Below are 13460 nucleotides of genomic sequence, written 5' to 3'. Positions count from 1 at the left end.
AACAAGCTTCCACAGGGCTTCCAGGGATGTCTGAGACAAATCAAATTCTTTATTTTTGGCATGATAATGGAAAGTAGAACAGGTCCCTTGTTATTCCTGTTTCTAATGTTATATACTACCACTCTTTCAGTTGCTCAAGGATTTGTTTTCTTCCTTGTCTGGATGATCTAAATTTTAACATTTCTGAGTAAGTTACTCTCTTATATGTTGGTCCCACGGATCAGATTGATCCTTGTCAAAGTCAGGAGCTTCTGTAGATACTGCTGATGTTCCCCCTTCATTGCAGCCTGTTCTCTCTCTGCGCAATGAAAAATAGAGGTATACACTGTCAGATGCTGTGATTAAATCCTCAGCAGACACTCAAAATACTTAGCAGTAAAAAGAAATCAATTCACAAAGGATTACTGTGTGTATGGAAAGTAAGGCAGAGAGAAGACTCGGGCTTCGGTCTCCTGAGTCCTAAAAATAAGTAAAAACTTTGAGGATATTTCAAATTTGAGGGGAGGAAGTGCTGTAGCTTCCAGGGAAAACAGTCAAAAACTAATAGTGGATTTTTTCAGCTTCTCCATTCCCTGCATCAAAATTGTCGTGCTTGTATACCTTGCTTATATGGGGTAAAGATGAAATATATACAACAGAGGAGAAAATGCTTGGAAGCTGTCAACTTCTTGGAAGACTTTAGCGCTTGAGGAAGAGAAAATTTAAGTAACTGACTCAGCAGAGCATAAATGACCCGATTTTTGCTGTGTTGTGAAAGACAGCAACATGCAGAAACAGCACTTGGAGATGGTTCAAAGATTACTTTACTGGAGAGCACGTTACTGTGATATTCCCACAGAACATCAGCTCAGGCAGTACCACATCCCTCCTGTGTACTTTGGCACTTGCCTTTTTTGAACTGCTGCTTACTGGGAGTCACTGCTCTCCCTGCAGCCTTCTAAGGAGAGGCCATTACCTTCCCAGGACATGCCCCAAATGAAGAGCAATAAACTGGAATCTGCCTCCCCAGATGCTCTGTTGTGAAATATGGGTGTTGTCCTGTGGCTTCCCACTCTGGAAATGAGGGATGGGATGGAAAGCCTCACTGCAGTGCTGTTTTCTGTGCACTTCACACTACTGCATTGTTTGTTCCAGAGTTTTTTATCTTGAGGTGTTGGCTAATGGCAGGCTCACTTTTAATTTTCTTCCTGTTTAACTTGCACTTAAAAGCAATGGCGACCCTTTTTTGTTTGAAAGGATTTAGTTTGGTAAAAGCATCCTGGATGTCTCTGTACTTCAGGTTCTTCCCTGCTGGCAAAGCACCTCTCCTTGTTCTCCAAGGATTGTACCAGTTAAAAAACTAGGTATTGTTTAGCATCCTTCAGCTGTAACTGAGCAGTGCACCCAGGTGAGTGTGGCTCTGCTCAGCAGTCTGATAGCAGTGAGATGCTGGCCATGATTTATGAGTCTTTCTGTAAAAGACAGACATAAAGCTTCCTGAGTTTCCATGTTCAAGCTCGGCACTGGAAGCAGAGCAGTTGAAGCCACAGCTGCAGGGAGCTCAGTGCAGGATAAATGCTTGAATATTGATTTTTATAACTGTTGCTGAAACCTAGATGGGTTTGCTATGTGATTATACTCCAGTCCCTGAGATGGGAGTTCTTGTGGGTGTATCTGAACTGCATTCACACTTCAGCTTCAATGTTGACTTGCTGCACAGCTTCTGTGGGTGTAAAAGCCAAGAGTCATGCTGGATCTTCTGGACTTGACTGGAAAATCAGAAGTACTTGATTTGGTTTTTTGCAGTAGCATTTATGAGAACAAAATTTTTCCTTGTGCTGAAAAAAACAAAGCTTTGTACCTGTCTATATTTCAATGGGTTAGAAAGATCAGTTCAACTGTGGAGATGCCATGGTGAGTAGGATACAGGCCGATGGGTGCAGCTGGTTATTTCGGCACAGTTGTTTGGAAATTCAACTTCCAGGGCTTGGACTTTGGAAGATGACTGAATGCCTGCAGTGTCTTTTGTGTGTCTCCCTCAGACTCATCACTCACAGTCCATTTGTTGTTATTTATATAAATTATGAGTTATGTGTAAAATGTATAGATTTATAATATGTGTATATACATGTGGATGTGTATTTATAGGTGTGTGTACATAGAGAGATACACACAAAGACAATATTTTTCTCTATATGTTACAAACATTTATAAAAGGTATCTCCTCACCTATACCTGTTGTGAGTGTGTACAGTGAGGGAGGTATGTCAGCAAGGTGTTTGTCCTCCATCCCAACAGTGTCCAGAATGAGGAAAGCTGTGCCAGAAGAATTCCATCTGCCATCTCCTGCTCAGTGTTTTCCTTACGATGGCAGGAGGAGCAGCTGGGCTTTACACCTGTCAAATCCACTTGGCAGCTAATTTCAAAAGCCACCCACTGTTCAAATCTCCACTGCTGCTTCTGTGCATTAATGACTTGTCAGCTGTGCAGCACTGCAGCACTGCTCTCTTCATGCTCACTTGAGGAAGATGAGTTATGGAAAGCATAATTAGAGTTTTATGAGTTTCTGGTTCTCCTGCCCCAGAATTCCAGCAGTTTCTTCCGGGCTTAATGGTGAAGTCTGTATGAAGTCTCAATATCCAGGTTAATGGTACAGCAGCGTGGAGAACCCACCTCAAATGTGAAGCACATTTTCTGTAAGAGGGACTTCAGCAGGTTACGTGTGACTGTAGACACAGGGCCTTGTGTGGAAAGTGTGTGTTCTCCTGAGCTCAGACATTGGAGCCCCAGGTGAAATTCATGAAGTGAAAATGTTGCAGTCAGGTGAAATTCATGAAGTGAAAATGTTGCAGTCAGAGCCAGACCCTGCGTTTTTCTGGTTTAGGGTAAAAGTTCTGCATTTTGCAAAGTACTGAGAATCCGAAGGAAGCGTTTTTGGTGGTACTAAGAAAACATATTCTTCAGCTCCACCTGGATTTTCGTTACTGACGTATAAACAAGGCAGCTGTTGCTTCTAGGGTCTCTCACTGATGCTGAAAGGGACAGTGCTGCTACCTCCCCTTTTTGGTCCTTTGGCTTAAAGCCACCTCAGTTTGAGTTAGATCCAGAGGCCATGTCCCCTGGGGTGTGTAAACACTCTCGTACTCCCTCCTCCGTTACACAGAAATATTCTTGTAGTTCACTCTAAGCTCTTGTGAACTAAGCAGGGGTATACGTGAGAATGAAGTGCAGTTGTTTATTCCTGTTATGCAGTCTGTACTTGATTTGTATTGATCACTTCTGTTTTATTACATATCTTTTTTGTTTCATTTTGCCATTCTGTGCTCTCAGGGCTCTGCGTTTGAAAAAGATTTTGAAATGAGATCTTGATAGTTAGCTGCCATTAACAGAGACTTCTTTTGCTGGCAGATGTTGCAGGCCCTCAATTACACTAAAACAGACTAAATCAAGTACTTGGAGAAAAAAGTTGTCTCCTTTTTTCTTCTTTGTCATAGGTGCTAAAGCATTATAAATGGGCTGTCCATGATACATTTATCATGAGCAATCTCTTCATATATGGCAGTTTCTTGAGGACAGGAAAAGTCAAATTTCTACAACAACCTCACACGCTGCTGGAGTTTTTCTGACAACAGTTTGATGTTTTACATCTGGTATGTTTACTTTTTAAATTTGTCTTAACTTCTGTGGAGAAAACTGAACATAGGAAAGAAGTTCAGAAGCAGCCTTTCAGCTTCAGGTATTCAACCTGCATGAGGAGAATAGCTGGGGTAGAATCTGTGTTTTGTATCTTTAGTGTCGTAACATTTCTGGTAACTTCATTTTTTGACAAAGTAACTATTCTGCATATTTTTCTGAAAAACAAACACTCAGGTAGTAAAGCCCCTTATGTTTCTTGTGCTCATTTAATACAGGTTTTATTTACCTACCACATCCAGTTGTCTGTGGTGGGTTCCAAATCCCTGCTCTCTGTGCACATGCACAGCCCAGGGCTCAGAGCATATTGTTTTACCACTTCCTTTCTTGTACCCTTGGATTAACATCCTTCCAGCTGCTGGCCAAATCAGGAAGTTGAGTCAAGAGCTACAAATGGCAAAGGCACTTTCAATGACTTCTTAAAAGAAAAAGCAAAAACCTAAACTGAAGATGTTTGTGTTTCTCTTGGCAACGTGTGTCCTGTTAGGATGATGTCAGTCCTAAACCAATGATGGAACAACACTGAAACCATTTCATTTTTTTAAAATTTATCAGGTATTGAGAAGCCACTTTGTCATCTCTGTGGTTTTAGAACACTTCTGGTTTTCTACCATCTACTGCATGGAATATTCACGTAAATGGGGGAAGGACATACAGTGATACTTGGAGTTGTGTTTGGGTGTGTTTCCCTTAACTCATCTGCTCTTCCTTGCAGTAAAGCCTGAGATTACCTCAACAGTGGTTACTGGTAATTCTTTGAGGTATCGTGTCTTATTTAGTGTGTATTGCTTGATGAAAGCGCTGTTACATAGAATATCTTTAATACGAGACAGTGAATCAGTGTAAAGAACTGAAAATGTAGGGCTACATCAAGTCTTGGGAAAGCAGAACAGTTTCAGAACAACATTTGTTAGACTGACTTTGTAAGCAATCAAAATAGGCTCCTATTGATTAGGGAATGGATCTTCGTTTGAAAATAATACCCTTTAGCAGAAATTAATACTTTACTAGAGAAACATGGCAGACATCATCTAACCCTGAGTAAGTCTGACTTCTTATTTACAGACAGGTGAATTATTAACACAATTAACAAGACAGTGTTTATTTTTTGCCTCCTGACTGTCATAGGGTCTATACCAGTCATGGGTAGAAGACAGTATTTTAAGCTTTTTGGTCTTTTATTAGCTGCTGTTGTGTTCCATTTTGACTCCTTTATGGAAGAGATTTGCTCCATTAGTTAACCAATTGTTAGAAATTTGCATGAAGCCTCTCAACACTCAGATTTTGAATAGAACTGTGTAAGAAAAAAATGAACTATTCCTATGTGTAATGCATCATCCTGAAAAAGTCTTGACCGAATATTTTAATTTGAAATTTCTCATCAATTTTGAGTCTAAGACATTGGGTAAGTACCTCATTTCTTTTAATAAATGATGCAGAATTATATTTCTGTTCATGGCTCTAGTTTCAGATGGCTTTGAAAAATTCTTACATATTTAATTTGAAAGGTTTTGCCGGGATTTTAAATGCATATACCAAATTGCTACAAACAATATTAGTACCATCACAAAAGGAATAAAATACTAATTTGTAGGGCTGACTGAACAGATGCCTTTGGAATCACTAAAATATTTTACTGAATCCTGAAGTGAGCTGAACAGTACTTCTCATCATTGGTGATGAATTTAGCTATTTTGAAAATATAATAATAAAGCTCTATATTAATATAAATACAGTCAAAATCTGTTTATGAGTTTTATAGATTTTTTTGCATTCATTTTTACTGTTGAGAATGTAATTGGTTTTTTAGAGAACAATGTTCTATGTATTTTGGTGTATTTGTCTGGAATAGGCTGTATTAGGCCTAACCAGTGTTCTGGTGAGGCTCTGCTCCCAAGCTGAAGCCTCTTGGTTTTGATTCCAGTGTTTCTGTTTGTCATAAAAGATACGCTTTTGCTTACAGTAGTACTTTTACTATTCTAAATTACAGTGCTCTTAGTACTCGTAGTACTTTATTCTAAATTATTCATGAAACTCTTTTATTGCTTCTAAATTTAAAACCAACTTCTTTTTCACATCATGGTTTCCTAAAGTACTACAGAAATGCCAGGGTATATATCTTATGTAGCTTCCTGAAAGGATGGTTTGGAGATGTACCAAAACACATCTCCTTCCAGGAATCTTGTTAGCAGTGAATTGTACATGATTGCAGTGTACAGAGGAGAGGTGTCAGCACCTCTGGGGACTGCTGCTACGGGACTGCTGGGATCACATCCTTCCTGAAGTTTGAGGCAAGATGCTAATCCTTTTAATCCTGAAGAATGGGCATCACCTCTGGCTTTTGGAGTGTCTCCTTCTGTTCGATTGCTTAGGACAGACCTAATCGATTCTGTTTTACTCGTTGGGTAAGACACATTTACAAGATCGTTTGAGAGCTGGTGATGAATTACCTATTGATCATTTACTGGCAAGTAGAGCCATAAGTATTTGGGCAAGGTCATCTTCTAAGACTCAGAGTGTAGTTTTATTCATAAGGGGAGAAGAGAAATATTTGGGGCAATTACGGACAATTGTGGGGGAATTACATTAAGTCAGAGAAGTCTTCTGGAATGGTATCATCTTGGAAATAACATAAAATTAAAAGAGAACCTCTGTATGCATTTATTTATTAAGAACTGGTGGCTTTATTGATGTTTTTGCACTTTATAGTAAGATACTGTCCTGTGGAAAAAAAGCAGTTACAGGTTTGAGATTGCATGAGAACTCGAGTAGCAAACTGCCTTCTGTCAGGCACCCCCCAGACAGGCAGAACTGTGTGAACATCCACCAAGTGCCATCAGGTTTACAGGCAGCAGCAGGATCTGATCAACCAGGACTGACTGGTGCAGTTGTAGCAGAAAAATGTGTTCGACTTGATTTGCAGGTGGAGGGATTGTGGATGATTTTTATAAGCCTGACCAGTATGTGCAGTATACAGAGAACCTGCTGCTTTTCCTCCACCCCCAAAATGTGGTGAGGTAGAAATGCAGGCTCTGATGTGTGTCTGAACGTGCAGCAGTTCGTGGTTCCTTTAAAGTGCATAATCTCAGATGAGCTTTTCCTAAGGAAGAATTTGTACAGTTTTCCATATGCTCTCTTATTAACAGTTTTGGTTTTTCTGTCCTTTATATGTATAAAACCTCTATCTTGGCAGTTAATCACCCTATAGAAGTGCTGTGGTATTCACACTACTGGGTGACACTGTTGGGGAGCTTGATGGCATTCTTAATTGATCATATGGTTTTTCTATGCCAAGCTATTTTCCTGTGTTATTATCAAAATACCCAGTGAACTGTGATTAATCATGATTTGGCACAGGGCTCTGAAGTTACTGCCACTGCTGTAGAATGTAGATTTCGACATCTTTGGCTGCTGCAATTGCACAATCTTGTAATGATAGACGTACTTGGAGTTCCTTCAGTACAAATGACATTATTGGCACACATAGGATTGTATCCTAGATTATTTATTAGAACAACCACTGTACTTTTTATTGTGCCTTTTACCTCTCCCCTTAATATCTAACCTAAGCTTCCTCTCAAAGTGACAAAACGACCTTAAATGCTACAAATGCACGTATAAAATACAAATGAAAGCAGGAAGGGCAACTGTTCCCCACGTCCAGACAGGGGAGGTTAATGCTGTTGGATGTCTTTTGGCTGCTCCTGTATCTGCCTGCCTTTTGGGGATGCAGTGTGTGACATCTTACCCACCCAGAACACTGGAAAGCTGGAAGCTGTTCTGTGTCTGCACCATGTCCTTGTGTTATTTTAATCAAATTTTGGGTAGCAGAGGAGACAGACTGGCCTTTTCCCTGGTTTGACAGGACTCTAAACAATCCCTTTTATATATTTATGGTATTTTAGCATATGTTTTAGTATATGTGTTTACACCGAAACACCAATGGGTTGGGTTTTTTAATCTGTGTAATTTAACTGTGTAAAGAAAGTACAGGTCTGTTACTTGGCCATGGATGTTTTTGGCATTGTTACACTATAAAAGGTAGTCAATAGCTAGTTATTGTGTGTTGGGGAAATGTTTTTCTTTAACATATACGGGCCTTTCTCACTGGTGTTGACCAGGGGCTTAGCACTTGTCATTGTGACTTTAAAACTCTAGCTGCAGTTTGCCTTCTTGGTACAGTTTCAGTATAACTCTTTCAACTAATGTAATCCAGATTTTTGTTACTTTCCTCTAGAGCTTGTCTTTGAAATGAACTAAAAGATCTGTTTATTTTCATAAATGAGAGATGAAGATGGTAGATAATGGGAAAGTCACTGCAAGATTTGTAAAACACAATAAATCCTGAATACTGTTATGTTGGCCAGCAACAACATTTTGACTATAAAAAGTAAATGGAGAAAACCCAGTAACTGTTTATATCAAATTTCTTATGGAAAATAAGCCATTAGGCCAAAGCAGATACTCACTTTGCTCTTGTAATTCTGTTTTCTGCCATGATCCAAAACTGTGAGGAGCCAAAGAATATTGGTAATCATGTATGCACATAAAAATAGTAACTTTTGTTTATCAGAAACTGAGGCTTATTTTACATTTCTGAGGTAGGCATGAGAATATGGGTATGAACTACCCACAAGTTAACTGTAATAAGTAAGGCTGATCAGATTGGAGGGTTTTTTTAAAGCAATATTGTGTTCAAACAGTCTTCCCATCAGAGTAGTGAAAATAAGAAGTTAAAAAAATACATCTCTAAAGTGATTTTCAGTCCTCTAGGTTTTCAACTGTTGGAATTCTTGGCCATTGGTTTTATCCTGTTCTTCAAGTCATTTGTTGTGCACAGAGTTGTTTGCTTTTTTGTAACGAAGTGTTTTGGGTGTCCCCTGTCAGAGTCTGTAGCCTTAATCCACCTTTACTGAGTCTCCCGACACCCTCCCCCTTCCTCATTGACTTTGAGTTCACCAGACCGTATTTCTGTCTCTTCTGCCACTCAGACAAAACCTGTGCTCTCTTTGTTCTTTACATTTTACTGCTCATTGAACTGTCCTGCACATTAGTCACCCTCTGAGGGAGTGAGCTTGCAAGTGGGAGCACTTGTGGAGTGGGGGAAATAATGTAGTTCCTGGCTGTGACCAAGTGATGAAATTCATTAGCAAAAATTCCATCTTCTCCCTGTATGTGGAGAAAGGCCAGAGTTTCCACCACATGGACAAGGACTCAGCAGTGCTCTGCTTTGAGATTAACAGGGCAGTTCACAGATCTGATTAATTTTCACAGATTCATGCAAGCAATGATTTGCAGGCTGTTCCTAGTTCTAGGCTCAACTTTCACCCATGAAGGCTGGAATTATGATTTTATTATTGAGAAGTCATTCTCTTGAGTAGTTTTGTGAGAGGAGGTGAGTGAGGTCAGTTGTCGTTTTTTATGGTCCATAGGCATAGATATAGTAAAGAAGACTCCCCCCCCTTCAATTTGTCTGATTTCCAATTTTGATAAGATTTTAGCAGTCATGCAAAAATTTGGCTATATGTTGTTCTGTAATTCCTCATTTTTCTACTGGGACTGTTGCTCTGCTGAGAAAGGACTCAGTCACTTCTTCCTTTGCCTCCAGAATGTGCTGCTGTGTTTTGAGATAGGAGGTTGTATCTCACTGTTTGAAAGGAGATACCATCAGTAAGAGGAGAGGTGGGAAAGCAGTAGAGTTCTCTACCTGAGCTGCTCCTGTTCAGTTCCAAGCTGTGACTGGAGCCTGGTTTAGTTCTCTGCTGCTGTTTGATAACAGTGCAAGCAGTGTTGGTGCTTCTAGAGCTGTATGAGGGGCTTGTGTTGGGATGAAGGCTGCTGGCAGGGGAAAAATGGGATTTGGGAGTTCATCAGCAAAGAACAGAAAACCTTGGGTGTGAGGGGAATCAGGGAAAGAATCCTGTGTACTTGTGCTATTTACCATTTTTTCAGCTCGTTTTGATTTTTTTTCATCCGTTTCAGCATCAGCTTTTGTTTGTCTAGATTGAATCTGTTAACACATCAGACTCAGTCTCCAGCAGTTGCTGGTTCACTCTTTGCCCACCAGTACCCAGAATGAGGTATGAACTAAAACACAGCTATTTCAGGTAAATGAGGGCCAGAATGTAAGGTCTTCATCTTCCAAATCCAGAGAACCGTTGCAGGAGCTCACTGGTGTCAAAAGGGGGAGTCTTTGTTCTCCCTGTTCTTTTTTCTGAAGGTAGCTCAAATGATTTTGCTCTTTCACCAGAGCACACAAATGCTGCTTGCTGAGATGAATAGAATCAGAGAATATCTGGTGGTAACGGTTGTCTCCGTTTTACCTTTGAAAGGAGGATTGTTGCTGCCACAGAAGACTGCAGGTTAGAACAGAACAGGATGAAGTCCAGTAGGTTTTTCCTTTTGCTTTCTTGTGGTGGTGTTTTCATGCTGTCATTTTTGCCATTCTTAGGGGGAAGAATGGGAGAGAATGCCTTGCCTTGAAATTCCAGGTAGTGTGTTGAATAGAGGAGTGACTACTGAAAGGAGTATATGTGTTTGTTTGGGCAGAGTCCCAGCTTACCAGTGATGTACAGCTTCCATCAGAGCTCTGGAAAGAAGAACTGAAAGCTGGAAGCCCCCCACCACTACTTCTGCATAACAAAGACTGAGGGATTGGGGTGATGGTCACAGGCAGAGCACTGTTATCGTATCACAAATTCTTCACAGTCTAATTCAGGTTTGAGGAATCAGTGATCCCCTTTTCTGTGATGCCTACAAATTCCTCACTTCAGACACATGATGTTGAAGGGTTACACTGTCCAGCTTCATCCCTTGTTCTCTTCCTCATTTTGCCAGGTCTTGTGCAAGGATTCATTTAACAAGACATGACTGTAGGGACATCATCTCGGCCAGGCTGGAGATGATTCTCTGTGTAATGCAGAGAAAGGTTTTCATTCCCAGCCATACAGCTCTTCTTAAGTGGTTTTAGACAAGGCTAACCAGATTTCTAAGGAAATGCACACGTGTATATAACAGTCTTGTGATGAGTTTCTTCTTGTGGCCATAATAGATAAAAAGTCCACACTTCTGCATCCTGTACCCATAGTGTGGTTTGCCAGGGCAGTGTGCAGGACCTGCTCTTTGTGATCAGGTCCAGGGCTCAGAGTACAGACACCTTATCCTCTGCCGCCTCCTGATTGGTAGAGCTTTGTCTTAAAAACAGGGCTCCTTAGAACTCTTCTCCTTAAAGATTTCTCACTAGTTTCTTACCTCCTTTCTCAAAGTGCCCCCTTTATGGGAACTCTGGTTCCACAGTCTGCTGAGAATTCAGCTTCAGTAACCTTTATTTTGTAAAGAAATTTGAAACCATAATGATCTAGACAAAAGAAGTCTGCACACAAATGTAGACACATTTGTTCCTTTTCTCTTATTCCCTTTACAATTTCTGAGAACCATTTGGTGTTTATTCATTGTCCTGGATGTCCATCCTCTCTTGTGCTGTTCAGCTGTGTTTCCGTGGTGGTGGTACCTGCCTCCTGCAATAGGGTGTGTGCTCCTCTCACAGCTGTGCTCTCCATGTGAGTCAGTCCAAGCACAGTGGAACGAGAGCTTTGTGGGTTTTGTGGAGTGCAGGAGAGATTCTCCTTTACACAGTCTTGGTTTGCCTCAGAGGACAGGATGTTTGAGTTGTTCACAGCTCCCTTTTTGTGAATGCCATGTTGCAGTATTGTCTGTACGTGGTCAGTCACAGCAGTTCACAGGACACACAGTATGCAGCTGCCTCCAGAAAATGCTTCTTTGAAGTGATGAAGGGCACATTTGGATGAGACAGCTCGTGTTCAGTCACCTGACAAGGGTGCAGTCTCCATGGCTGAAAAGCAGCCCTTTCCTGTGTCTGCTGCTGTGCCTTCAGCTTTGTCTGGCTGCTAAGGAAGGTGCTGGAGGGCCCTCAGTGAAAGGAAGTGGGCTGTGGCTGGTTGAACAACTCTGTCTGTCTCCCTGTCCCAGTGCAGCTGGGGAGGCTGGCAGAGACTCTCACTGGCTGTGAGTCATGGCTGGGATGCTCTCAGGTATGCCAGGATGGGAGATGACTCCTCACAGAATCCCATTCCAGGCTGGTGGTGCAATCCTCAATGTGCCGTACTCTGACACATCACAGGAATGAACTGAGTCTCCAAGAGGAGCATTCCCTGGAACTTCTCAGAGCTTGAGTATTACCACAGAGCCTGTCCCGCTTCTGTGATGCTGAACACGATGTTAAAGCCTCTTATTCATCTTCAGTTTGAGAGAGAAAGGATCATTATTTGGATGAGAGGAGAATAAGTTACTTGATGAGTGTGACTCTTAGAAATACATTATGGAGGTTACATACTGACAGTTTATGTGTTTTTAGTGGCAAAACTGTTGTAAGTTGATATTTATTGCATTATGCAGGTTGTCCTAATTTGCAAAGTTCTTATTAATTGTAGAAAGAGAAAGAGGCAAGAAAAGGCTCAGTGAGCTAAATGCCAAAACAGCATGAGGACTTAACACAAATTGAGTTTATGGAGGCCAAGTTGGGGAAAGGGATCAAAAAAAAAAAAAAAGAGAGGTACACAGATATATAAATAAATGGATATTTCTATTTATCAAGTCATGGACTGCTAAAGACCTATATGTATTGGTCATACAGGTGACATCATCCTTTAATGATGGCTGACTTTTTGTGAAGAAATGAGTTCTAAATTTGTATTCATAGGTTGTGGTATGGATCTCAAGTATCACTGGAGAAAATTATTGTAGCCACCCATAATTATTTGCTGATCTCCTTATTAATAACAACCCCAAAATAGATTTTCTGGCCTGGTTATTTATTGCTTTTCCAGACACTCCCCCCATATCACTGAAAACTGAAAGTTAAACTCCTTTCTAGTGAAACCTTTAAAGTCTAGACAGCAAGATCGATTCTTCTAGTTTGAGAGTCTGCATTATGCCACAGGAAGAGACTAATTCATCATACATAAATATATCTGCAGATACTCACAGATTTGTTCTTTCTTGAAGAAAAAGATATATTGAGTTAGGAAATGCTGCTCTCTCTGGACTACAGTATTCTCTTGAAAAATACTGCAAGCGATAGGTAAGCCTGTAGCAGCTATTTAGAGGGTGGTAATGAGCAGTGGAAATTCATACATTTTTCATGACTTGTTTCCAGCACTGTTGGTTAATGGAGTCAATAGTGTCTCTTTATTGTAGGACCACATCCTGTCTGGTTGAAAAGGATGGGATTATTAGCCAAGTCTGTCTCTCTCTGCGACTTTTTTGTCAAGACAGGAACTGCTTCATGCCATGCTGTCTGACAGCATTGCTCAAAAGCTCTTCTGTCACATGTCCTCCTTTCTTCCAAAGGCATTGGCTCCTTTTCTGAGGGGTAGAGATGAATGTTAGATTCTATGAAATCTGAAGGTGTTTTTTGGATGTGGTTTTAATGACTTTTGATGTCAGTGCTTCCACCACAGTCTGCTAATTTAACGACCAGTTGATGCAAAACACTGGCATATATTTCCCTGACTTTGGTGTCAGGCATCTCTGATGTTTCTTTTGGGTGCTTATATGGTCAAACCGACTGTGTATTTGTACTAAAGGTGGTAAATTTGTAACATCCTCACTGAGGTTGAAGGGCAAGTCACTATACGCAGAATTATTCTCGGTTATTTGCATGTAATATTCAAAGAAGAGCAGACTTAGAATTTACTGTCTGCTAATGTTGATCTGTTTTTTTGATTTTGGCAATGTGCTGTGTATGAATCATATTTAATGGCACAGAG

The 13460-nt window shown here is 40.6% G+C and overlaps 1 protein-coding gene across 3 annotated transcripts in view; it reads left to right on the top strand.

Moving 5' to 3' along the window:
• JMJD1C (jumonji domain containing 1C) overlaps positions 1-13460 on the top strand; it is a 156073-nt gene that overhangs the window by 55848 nt on the left and 86765 nt on the right. The window contains exon 1 of one of the 3 annotated variants that reach the window (XM_032695472.1): positions 4802-5077. The exons of the other annotated variants lie outside the window; for them this stretch is intronic. The gene's annotated coding sequence lies outside the window, so the exon portion shown is untranslated. Of the gene's footprint in view, positions 1-4801; positions 5078-13460 lie in introns of those variants that run through there. 3 annotated transcript variants of the gene reach the window in all.

Source organism: Chiroxiphia lanceolata, chromosome 8, assembly GCF_009829145.1.
Source record: "Chiroxiphia lanceolata isolate bChiLan1 chromosome 8, bChiLan1.pri, whole genome shotgun sequence".
NCBI classification, from domain to species: domain Eukaryota; kingdom Metazoa; phylum Chordata; class Aves; order Passeriformes; family Pipridae; genus Chiroxiphia; species Chiroxiphia lanceolata.
Note: the sequence above shows the minus strand (reverse complement) of the source record. Positions and strands in the feature narration are given on the sequence as shown.